This window comes from Cylas formicarius, unplaced genomic scaffold (genome assembly GCF_029955315.1).
Source record: "Cylas formicarius isolate icCylForm1 unplaced genomic scaffold, icCylForm1.1 PGA_scaffold_1__22_contigs__length_36826433, whole genome shotgun sequence".
Lineage (NCBI taxonomy): Eukaryota > Metazoa > Arthropoda > Insecta > Coleoptera > Brentidae > Cylas > Cylas formicarius.
This window is the reverse complement of record NW_026844264.1, coordinates 11595323-11608019: the sequence shown is the minus strand read 5'-3', so window position 1 is coordinate 11608019 and position 12697 is coordinate 11595323. Positions and strand designations below refer to the sequence as shown.

Genomic DNA, 12697 nt, shown 5'->3' with positions numbered 1-12697 from the left:
TGAATTTATTAGAATTTGTAGATGGCCTTATACGCAAACACACTTCAATCGATATCTCATTAATTGTGAATTAATACAGTGCAGCTTTGATCTATATAACATAAACCACTAAAATTTGTAGGCCAACGCGGATTTCTCGGCTTTGCAAACGTTTGCCGAACGCAATTTCGAAAAGAACCAACTTTTAAATCTGACTGGTGAACTTGGCACAGAGAATAAAAACTTTTGCATATTCCCAGTTCAGGTTGCGGAGTTTCATATTTTACGTCTTCCTGTACTACATTTCCAACTCGGGAAAATGTATCTTCTCGCAAAGAAATATTAAATTGACCAGAATACGGACAAAGAAATATCCACGACGATATTATGTTAAGGCCGCTGTAAATCTTGCCCGGCTTTTGTTTTCGCTCACTTGCTTTCTCAAAGTGACGTCCCTTTTTTTTCCCTTTAATAAGTTGGATGGAATTTGCGTGACAAATTTAAGGGCCATCATGCTGTCCTGCAAATATGTCGTATTACAACACTTGTTATAGGGGTAATTTATTACTTACATACTCAGTGTGATCTATTTCAAAAAGTTTAATTCTGGAACACATTTTCCTAATTTAAATTCTATTTGGCTTTATACTATACCATTAAAGTAAACCGGACAAAGTCTCATAACTGATATAATTAGTGTTTCAAAAAAACTATCCGCGAATTTCCAAATAGAGTATTTAGAAAAGAACGTTTGGTCAATAAGCAAGCCGAAAATGCGAAATGTTTAAATTAAATACATTAATGAAATTTATAGCAAAAACACTTTTGATTCAGTCTAGTAGTTTGTTATAACAAATGCGTTAACTAATTAGTTCTCCAAGAGACGAAATCGAACACTTCATTAAAATCTGTTCAGAATTGGTAAGATAGATTTTTTTGAACAGTGTTTTGAAAATATAGTTCTTTTTTCTATATTTTATTCTGTAAATAACGTAACGAATAATTTGATGTTGTAAATGAGAACTGCCGCTGTTGCTGCTGCAAACGCCATTTGAATCTGTTCGCCATTAGGGTAACTATTTATACACTGAAAACCGCACCAGCTCGCTCAAAATTGTCGTGTAAAAACAGCCCTCTCCCTCTCTAAGGCCGTCAAAATTGAAAAAGAGTTTAATTTGGAAGGCGGGCAAGCAAATGTAACCGCAACGGCAAATAGGACCGACGATATTTAGCTCGTGGTTGACCATATATACGAACATTACACAAATTCCAACGAGACGGGGTTTATAATTAATAGTTTGAGGGCGGTGATAATCGGTCAGATGTATTTAATTAAACTTATAGTATTTAGCTTAGGGGGCGGATAGACTAAAACCTTTCTTCCGGACCCGGTCGGTCGGTTTAATAAACTGACTAGAATTAGGCGTGGTTAAATATAGAACTTAGACTATAACCGCTGCTAAAGTTTGGAGGTTATAGTATAGTGCGGTATAATCAATAATAAGTCTATAAACAAGAACTAGACTAAATTGTATAATTGGCCATGTTCTTATATTTAATGAATACGACTGAAAAAAACCATTGAGTTGTTTGAGTTCGTTTGGTGATTAGAACACGGTTAACAATAATTCCTGCTATATCGAGTGAAAAATGTGCATCAATAAAATTCGTTCATAGCACTACTATACAGGAGTGGAAAATAGTATAGTATATTATCACCTAATTTGTTGTTTAATTGGTTTGGTAGGTTGTACAGCTATCTGTAGATGGAATGCGAAGGTAAATCCGTATTCTTTGGTCAAAATCTGCGATTTTTTTGACAACTTTGACTAGGAATGTGTAATTTTGATATTTGAAGATCTTTTTCGGGGACGAGAAATGATGAGAAAATGAATAATCAAGATAAATAATAAATAAGAATCTAATAACTACTTCGCACTTTTTCTTTTTTATTCTGTATAATAATAATAATAATAATAATAATAATAATAATGAATGGGCCTCGTGAAAGCACCAGGAGGATATTATGCTCAGTAGTGACTTCAATACTACTATATGGCGCCTCAATATGGGAGCAAGCAGTTGAGAAGAAAGTCTACAAAAGGATTCTGAGTAGTGTTCAAAGGAGGGTAGCCATAAGAGTCTCCGAAACATACAGAACAACTTCCAATAAGGCACTTATGGTTATAGATGGACCAGACGCTAAAACGGAAGCACAAAACACGGTGATGTTATGCTGGCAAGAGGAATGGGAATGGAGTAAAAAGCTAATTCCAAATATAAGACCCTGGTTTGAGAGACGACACGGTGAAGTAGATTTCTTTCTTACACAAATACTCACCGGGCACGGGTGCTTTGAAGCCTACTTCAAACGTTTCAATCTGGCCGAAACCGAGGAGTGCCTTTATTGCATAAACGTGGATACGGTTGAACACACTCTATTTTTCTGCCCAAGATGGAACATGCAGCGGAATATAGCAGAGCAAATACTCGGTCACATAAGCCCAGACAACCTAGTAGAAAAAATGTTAGAGTCACCGACAAATTGGGACCACGTCTGCAAAATGGCAAAGATAAGACCGAGTGGGTATGACCTGATCCTGAATTGCACACATGAAACCCTCAGTCTATTATTATTATTATTATTATTATTATTATTATTATTATTATTATTATTATTATTATTATTATTATTATTATGGGTATATAAGTGAGACCAAGAATAGAACAGTCGCGAAGGTCACTCAGCAGGAAACAATTTCAATACCTGCTAAAGTGTTTATTTATTTTTGCGTAAGTCACAAAACACATATTTTTAGATTTTTGTAATTATTCGTTCAACAGTTTTAAGTGAAAAATGACCTTTCAATTAGAAAATGTACCCCTTATTTACTTCCATTACGTCATATTTTTTATTGTATAATTAACCATATCACACCTACTTAAAACGAGACATCATCTATTATTCATTTCATAGTACTGCAATATTTTATAATTCTACAGAAAATAAGTTCCGGATCTTTCTACATATATTGAACGAGTTATTACCACAAAATTTAACCTAATTACCATAATTCCGCTAATGACCATTCATTACCACTCTACTTCCTGTCATTACAGTAATTACAACTTATTTGCCATAAAATTTCCACTAATCACCACGAGTGCGTACACTAAATTGCCACAATAAAATGTCCCTCGTATTAAAACGAAAAACGAAAAAACCAATCGGGTTTCATCCTTATCGTATGCAACGAGTACCTTCATGATTAAATACTTATTTTGTTTTAGAGGGTAGGTTAATGGGCACTGTCATTTAAATGTGAATGGTATGAAGGAAATCGCTTCGAAAAACTGATTACTTTCAGCGTCCGTTCGTTACGTTTTATTGAATTATGTATACCGGGAGGACCGACGCTTCGCGCTGTTGCTGACGTCGGAAAGAGACGGCAAAGTATAGCCCTGAACCTTAAAACGGATGAGTTGTCTATACATCTAAAACGAGTAATTTGAATTTAAAGACCGCAATTTTAGAAGTCTTTATTGTTTTAATTTACATTCGTTATTGGACGGGAACGGATAAAATTTAACTTTAATGATACAATGAAGTCTACTTCTTGCGAAATATAAAAGACGCGGTAACTGGAAAGGGATTAAATTCCAGGAATTTTTAATCGCCTCAGAAAACGTTAAATCTACTTTAGAATTTTCTTCAGTTTTTTGCTAAACTTGAACATAATGGTGGGGTTAATGGAGTGGGATGCGAAACTACTAAGCATTAAAACTACCGATTAATTTGTCAGTATAACGCTTAGTTACTGTTTTAAGAAATTAAGATAAGATTTTGAGGAGATTTACGCAGAAGGATTGAGGATAACCGATCACTGACAACTATGCCTTTAAGACTGAGGGTTGAGTCTAATGTTTCAAATATTCCCAAGAACAGAATAGCTTAGGCGCGCCTTATTTTTTTTTTGTATATTGATTAAATTTGACATAACATGACGCGTGTAAAATTGACGTGAGCAAATTACTTCAATCTGAAAAATGTTGGTTTTGTTCTATTTTCCTCAATGCTCTGTGTCTGAGTGCATTCCAAGAGATGTTGACGAAATGGGTTTCTGCTTTCCAGTAAAGTTGCACGTAGTTTAGACAGTAGATATTAAAACATAAATATTGAAAGCAAAATAATATGTAATAATGCAAGCTTTCTCCTCATTAATTCTTTGTTGTTAACTTGTAGGGAAGTACGTGAATATAATCCTGATTTTTTAAATTTTGACAACCTATTTAACTTCAAAACAATAACTGCTGGACCAGGTCTTCAACAAAATAAAACCAGGATTCTTTACTACCCACACCTACAATTCTGCAGAGGCGATGAGTAATTACCAGAATTACCTAAACACTGATTATTAACCAGATCATTTAGAGATAATGATCCTACTTGAAACTTAACTTCGTTCTTACTTTCTACGATCTTATAGGCGATTGCAATTAGGAATCAATTTCATGTTGAGCCCAATCTGACTCTAATAACAAAGTGAGCATCGGCTTATTTTGCGTTGCGTCAAATTCCTCTATATTTCCACAAGATTTAGCTCCTTGACTGTACTTTGAATAAGTCGAAATGCCACTCTATTTTCAACAGACGTCTAGTCTTCTCAACGTCCATATCTATCATGCCTCGCTGGCCATATGTTGAGATTACTACTATGCCAACTAAGGAAATTACGTGAATATGTTTCTGACATTTTTAATGTTAACAACTTAAACAACTTCAAAACAATGACTGCTGGACCACATCTCCACCAAAATAACACCAAGATACTTTACAGGTCCTCGGACCCTATGGAGTCCAGCGATGTTTGGAAGATTCAGTCAATTCTGCTGGGGCGATGACTAGCAGAAATACCTAAACACTGAGGATTAGCCTGATCATTTAGAGGTAATGATCCTACTTGGACCTCATTTCGTTCTAACTTTCTTCGATCTTATAGGCGATTGCAAATAAAATTAAAAAAGTTATGTTAAAATCCAGTTGCGTCAAATTCCCCTGAATCTCTTCAAGATTTAGTTTTGCCTGTTGTAGCTCCTTGACTGTACCTTGAATAAGTCGAAATGCGATTGGATTTATTTCCAACAATCTAGTCTTCTCAATATCCATATGGCTCGGTTGCCAAATGTGAAGATTACTACTATCCCAACTACTTGCAGGAAATTACGTGAAACAACAGCACCATACTTTACAATTTCTATTGCTTAAAGGCAGTTTTTTAATGAAAATGCTCAGTCGTGTCGAAGACGTGCCAAGAGGATTTCTTAAGAAGCCGTTATTAATTAAGTTCGAAGTCAGTATTACGGCTACGTAATTAGTACGTCACAAAGAGTAATATGGTATGCCGTGTTATATGTCGTGCTCGGCGTCGTAATGTGACATTCCACTTTTAGTGGAGAACTAAAGTTCCGGATGCCGGCACACCATAGGACGATAAACGTTCCAGATTTCGCGATCGCAGTTTATGACCGACGCATATATTAAGGGTTATGAAGCGATGTGATATGCTCGCGATCAAAAATACGAGCCGTGTATATTTTTCTAATGGAGAAAACGGGCAATCTGGGTTATAATGGCTCTCTGAAATGGCAGTATCAGACGTTCGAGGCCCCACATGAATGGCAACAATGTAACCAAACGTATTTTTAGGACGAGGAATAACAGAGTGACCAAAATTTGTATTTATTTCTACAAACATACAATATAAACAAAACATAAACAAAATGGTAAACAACAAAATAAAATAAAATAAAACAAAATTACAACAAAATGAAAGAGATAGATGAAGACCTTATCCCGTTTTCAAAAATATTAATATTAGTATAGTTAGTTGACACGACAGTAAGAGTAGCAAGGCACCATCGCAATGTTATACAATACTATTGCGAAGAAAAGCGGAATAGCTTTACTGATAGTCTTTAAGTTCTTTCTTAAATAATATTGCACTCTGGAAGCGGTCAAGTTGGCCCGAAAAGCGATTCGGTAGTGCAGCTGACCTAGTAAGGAAAGAACTCTGCCCATAGTTAGTACGATCGAACTCCACCTGGAAGGAGTGGTCTATTCTGGTCTGACGGTCCATGGGAATTTGAATGCAGTAGATTATGCATGCGACGAATCTGAAGAGTTGTAAGTTGGAGAGAATTTTCCAATTCCGAGTAATCAACTTCCTCATATCCTTGGTGCTTCTTAAATGCAGGAACCTATGCTGCACTCTTTCTATAGCCTGTATGTGGACGGAAAAATGAGTGACGAAAACATGAGGCAATATCATTCATATAGACAATGAAGAGTAAGGGTCCTAGGTGCGATCCTTGTGGAACACCAGAAGGCACTTGAATTTCGGTGGATTGAAAGCTCTGGACGCGCACAATCTGCACTCTTTCAGTAAGGTACGATGTTAACCATTAAAAAAGTTTTCCCTGGATTCCAATGTTTCGCAATTTTTTTATTAAGATTTGATAATTTACTCGATCAAAAGCCTTTGAAAAGTCTGTGTAAATAGCATGGAAGTGAGACCCCCCTCCAATGATTCCAGCACAAAATCTGTGAATGTAAGCAAGTTTAGCTCAGTGGATTGTTGGTCGACGAAGCAAACTTTCAGGCCAGCAGATAAATAGATTTCTGAACGAAAATTGGCACGGGGGTCTTGTGATGTGAGATATTTGAATTCGTTCTTAATTGTAGGAGTTCCTATTTCTTATCCAATTAATTGAAGGTTCAACACAAATATATAACTTAATTAAATAATATGCGTTTTTAAAATTAAATTGCAAGCTAACCTAAGGAAAGACCTATTATTTTATCATTGAAGTATATATCACTTTTTGGAGATATTAGTGCTTATTTCGAACTGAACAAGTGATTAAAGATAAATCATTAAGGAATGCTTTACGGTGGTTTTTTATTATTTTTATTTATGTATTTTTATTTATGTATAACAGATGCGACTAGCAGTAGAACTTGAAATTTTTAGTAATATTTTAATTGACTTTAATGGGCCCTAGTAAAATCAACAGCTGACAAGTAAAATTAATGTTCTATAAAAAAATTGTAATTTTATATTTGATTTTTTTGAAAACTGAGCATTATTTGAAGCCAAAATTTTTGATATTTCGTTCGTTTTCACGAAAAAGCCGCTTTGCGGTATATTCATTAGCTACCTAAAGATAATAATAATAAATCCATCAAAGGTTGCAGTGATCCGTCTAAATCTTAAAAAACATTAAAAGCTGAAAATCCATTTTTTTCATGTACCGAATTAAAAATGTTAAAAACTCTCAATCCTGATAATTATAAACGAAATTTTAAGTTATATAGATATGTAAATAAAGTTTGATGTTGACTACGGAGTTCTTAGCAAATTGCTATCATTTGAAATCATTTTATTGAGACATAACTTCAACTTTAATTACATATCATCAATTTTATCATCACTATACGTTATTTAAGACTTTTACTTTTATTTATAAGATCTAGGAAGATTAAAGAAGATATTCGAAGCATGAGATATGTATTTATAGAATTAATTTAGAGAGTGCTGTTAGGAATTAGTAAGAATTTAGTATTCCTATTGTAAATGTTTCGAACAAATTCAAGAAAGTTGTATTTTCCTTCTTGAAATGTTTTAAAATTTGATTTTCTTGTAAACAAAGTTTTGCATATAAAAGAATTTATTGGCAATTAGATTTTGGACGATCATGTGCCTTCTGCTTCGCTAAAAATAAAATGAGTAAATAATAAAACAACATCGTACCAGTCCGTACGTCAAAGTTTCTAACCATAACGTTACGTAAAATCCAATTTGTGTTATAAAGGTTCTGGATGAGGATATTTTCCAGCTACCCACTGCCTCGGCCATTGTAAATTTAAACAAAAGACCCAACGGGAAAACTGGATTGTGTTCAAATATTAAGGGTTTGTCTTATTACGTAAAAGTTGGGAGCGCTTTTGTACATATACGACGTACGTGTTTCGTATTCCAAATAAAACAGGAATCGTTAGAAAAGTGTTTGCGCCTTCGCACTTCAAAAGGCGTCGTTCTCGATAGAATTCTATACGCAAATATTACGTCTCTCTCCGCGTTCGCTATATGGGATGTTATTTTAGAAGTGGCCCATGTTTTACAAGGTGATTTAAATAATGTCCAGGCCCCTCTTTGCCTACTGTTTATTACTTCAAAACCGCAACCCCTTATAGAGCAAACTCTTATCCGTAACCATTTCAGATTTTAATATATTTATCTAATTACACTAACAAGCGGATATAAGTATGTTATCAATCTTTTTCGCCGACCAATTCTTGAAAGATGTACATAAAAAAATTAGTACAAAATAACAATTTATTACTTTATATTTTATTACGTTTCGACATAGTATCATTATTAATTAATATTCAAAATATTAAATATAATAAAAATAAGTTCAATTATCAACTCCGCCACTAAACGTTCTCGATAAATATTTTCTTCTCTTAGTACTAGTTTTCCACAGTTAAACCAGCTTTGTACTGATATTTTAGCTTCCTCTTGCCGAATTACGTTTATGGTACTATCACTAAATTTTGGTGCAGTGTTTTTTCTTCTTATATGTGCTTTCAACTCAGACCAAATCTCAATCGGGTAAAATATACGGGGGTAATCGCAAGATTTCATGTCCGAATCGATTTTGTAGTCTTTATTAAAATGTTTTATTTTTAATAATTCCAGAAGTTCTTTTTTTCGTGTAGCTCTCTTCAAAATATAAATCGTTCGTATGGAAATTCTTAAATTTCTTCTTTATTTGAAGAAGTATTTGGAATTTTTCCAATTTATGGCGAATGATACGAGGCATACGGCATACGGGAATAGTTTTGGCAACAATATTTCCGTGTCATGTTTTTATGGTAATTCACGCTTGAATCTTTGACGTTTTTGACAGACGAAAATAAGACATCTTCCACACGACCATTGTTGCCTTGTGTGCCTTCCGATTAACAACATTCTTCTTAATGTCTTTTTGTGTATTCTACATAGTTCTTCGATTGGCGACAACAGTCTTTTTTAAGACTATACATTATATTCGCTGTATATAAAGGTAAGTCATAAAAATACAGATAAATATTTATTAGAATCGTACAATTAAACATTTATTGAGGGTCTGTTTATTAACACTTTCAAATGTGGAGACCTTGGAATGAAGCCGATATTCCCCTGTTAGAAGAAGACATGGAAAACAACGCGTAATTTGAAGACGAAGTGGATATGGTAGTCGAACCTAATGACAATTTAGAAGACGAACTACCTCAGAAAATAAAAAAACGTCTTCATTTGTCTTCTGATGCTAAACAAATATTTTTGAATATTTAGAATTTTATAAGAAATTCAGAAGGAAAGGAAGGAAGGAAGGTTCTGGAGTCAACTGTAAGAAAAATTGTAAACATTCAAAACTATTTGTTTAGCATCCGAAGACAAATGGATCCGTTTTTTTATTTGCTGAAGTAATTCATCTTCTAAATTGTAATTACAAATTCTGCTTTGTTTTCCATGTCTTCTTCTAACAGCTTCATTCCATAGTCTCCACATTTTAAAGTGTTATCCACCGCGAATGGAATCTATAATCATAAAAAAGACTGTTGTTGTTGACAAATCGAAGAACTATGTAGAAGACACAAAAATACAAGAAGAAGAATGTTGCTAGTAGAATGGAACACAAGACAAAAATGATTATTTTTAAATTTACCTGTAAGATAAATAGAGTAAAGGTACTTATCCTTACCTTGTGAACTATCCCGTGAAAACAGCCACGCAGGGTCAAAGCTCGAGAATCAGGTACATAAATACGTATTTACTGGAAGAATAGTTGTCAAATACTCTTAAGAACGATACATATCACCTGACGTTAAAATAAACGCTTCTACTTATTCGAAAATACCCCGTAATATCCATGCTTTATCAAATTTAAAACGGTCCATTTACGTTTCGAATGAAAATTTCAAGTTACTACAAATATTCGTTACGGTCCATCTCGGGCTAGGTCTTGCCTTATTGCAGAATAAACATCTGTTGAGATAGGTTTTATCGCGGTAAAATACTTAAAACGTCAAAGCTATATTTTTGGTCGTATTATACCTGCATATTTTACTTCACGGTCAAAGGTTTACTTGAATTATTACTTTGCAAAAAAGGTCCTCTTAAGTAGTTAAGAGTAACCCTACTCGAAATATTGTGATTCGTAGTGGTCGTTGCTGCAAATCAGAAGTAAAGTACGTCATAATTATTGAATTTTTTTACCAAAAATACATAAGAGATATCGACGTTAAATAAAACTTTAACACCTTGGAAAAAAAACATTTAATACCACACGTATTGTAAAATTGTATGTTTAAAATACTTGACAAATCAACAACTGATTGCACTAATCCACTGTATAACAGATCAGTTGCGAAGATGTCCCAGGTATGCGGCAAATTAAAGCCCACCCTGCGTCCTTAGTGCCATATTTAGCTGTATATCGCTAAATGACGGCGACACCGTTAAAGAGAATTAGCAATTAAGATTATACTGCTAATTGTTAGATCAAGGAGGGGGGCTTAGGTAAACGAGAAGGCTGCGTAATTAAAGCTGTAAAGAATTCAGCGCTCGCATTTTACGTTTTATTTCTCAGAGTATCTTTTGTTGCATGGTAATGTAGATAGGATTAGGGTTGAATAATTGGCTCGCGGAAATTCGCGTTGCTTTCTTTTCCGGTGAAAATATATAGCTTCAGGATTTGTGCCGTACATAAGACTATGTTCAAGTTACCATTCTTGACATTTTCGAGGGGTGCCTACTTCACATTTCTTTAAAAATGGAATTATGTATGTAGTGCTCTATCATGCGTCTTCCAAGGATGAAACCAAAGAACTAGAAACCTAAGAGTAGTGCCTGTAGAGTAAATTGCGTTGGCGATGAAGATGCCACATGCTTGGCCGTATTAATGTAAAACAAGAAAAATAACCAAAAAATGTAGCAAAGAGACATCTTTGGACATCTTGGACGACAGTCCAAGGTCGTAGTTACGTCACACAATAAATTAGTATTGCAACATTTATTCTGTATTCTTAAATGCAATTGAACTCTGGATCCTGAAAATGAGCACGGGTGAAAGTGCATAATTCAAAAAACCCATATTCCCAGGTCTATTAAAAGGATGGAGAAGAGAATTATAAAAAGTATCGGGGAGTGAAAGTTCACACCCGTTAGAACAGCAGAAAGAGGAGAACAATTAGCTGTAGTTATCGCCAATCTTCGCTGAGAAGAGGCACATGATGAAAAAGAATAAAAAGGTAGGTAACTGTATATTTTCTAGAGATAACTTATCGGAAAGGTAAGATAGTGATCATTACATAAGTTTAGTTTTGGTTTTCACTTAGTGCAACTCTCAAATAATACGGGGTCAGGTCAAATAAAAAGAATATTTAAAGTAGTCCTTAAATCAAATTTTATTTCCTTGAAATAAGTAAGGAAACATAAGTAGACTGAATATTGCGTGAAGTAATTACTACTCTGAATTTCTTTGACAAATTTTGTTGTTATTTGATTCGTTTCATAGTTCGATTTTGTTAAACTTTTTTCCAAAGTTCACAATTTTTTTTCAACTCTTTTTATATAGAATAAGTGTCTTAATTTACTTCCTTTATTGCCAAACTAAAGATATCAATACCAATTGCACCAAATTCGAAGCAGGAAATAAAATCTGATATCAGTATAACATCTGCAACTCGTTCAATTAATCAATACAATTTTCTGAGATTTTCAACTTCAATAAAACTGTATACTCTGAAAAACCAAATGTAATGATAATAATAACAATAATAATAATACAACAAAGGAAAAAAAACATTCTAACAAATTATAGTTGCGACATAAAGATTCTTCAAACCAAGTTTATATTTAATAACGGTGAGTGAAAGTTAGAACTAGCTTCTTGTAAAACTTGAAAATATAAAATTCCTTTCCTAAACCGACAACTTTTCTTTCAATATTTCTATTTTTTGTTCCATTAATTTTTATTCGGCATAATTTACGAAAGCAATAATCCAATCTAAATTATTCAGTTCGGTAAATTGGCGTCCAAGTATACCGATATAGTTAACGAAAAACTTTCATTTAGATAAATTACGGTCTCTGGTTTCCGGACGGAATTCCATCAAAATTACCAACCCCCTACGTTTTAGATTTATATTTTCTCCTGCAAATTGCGTTGGAGCATGTAATGCATGAAAATATTATGTTAAGATTACTGCAAATCTTATGGGGCTTTGCTTCCCCTATTTCTCGTGAATACCACACCACATGGCCGCGTTTTTGTTCCGTGATTTCCTGGAGACAATTTATATGACAAATTGTCTCGGCAACGTGTCGTCCCTTGTAATTATATCGCAATCCACAGAAACGTCTGTATCGTGACAAATTAAATTGTCGAATTTAAAAAGGCTAAATCGATTTATGTCGCGTGAAGAAATAAACTGCTAAATATGACGTCCGCATTTTTAAAACGCCGCCTGCGTCCGTAAATCATGACTATTATCTCGTTAATTGTTGTTCCGCTGCGCAATATGGAATATTATAAATTAAGCAAAAATAAAATTAACCCAGCATTATTATAGATCGAAATTATTATTATTAATTACGGGGCGATATAT

The 12697-nt window shown here is 34.0% G+C and overlaps 1 protein-coding gene across 2 annotated transcripts in view; it reads right to left on the bottom strand.

The window, feature by feature from the left end:
* LOC132696908 (cell adhesion molecule 3-like) overlaps positions 1–12697 on the bottom strand; it is a 126172-nt gene that overhangs the window by 59027 nt on the left and 54448 nt on the right. The window contains exon 1 of one of the 2 annotated variants that reach the window (XM_060662042.1): positions 2321–2522. The exons of the other annotated variant lie outside the window; for it this stretch is intronic. The gene's annotated coding sequence lies outside the window, so the exon portion shown is untranslated. Of the gene's footprint in view, positions 1–2320; positions 2523–12697 lie in introns of those variants that run through there. 2 annotated transcript variants of the gene reach the window in all.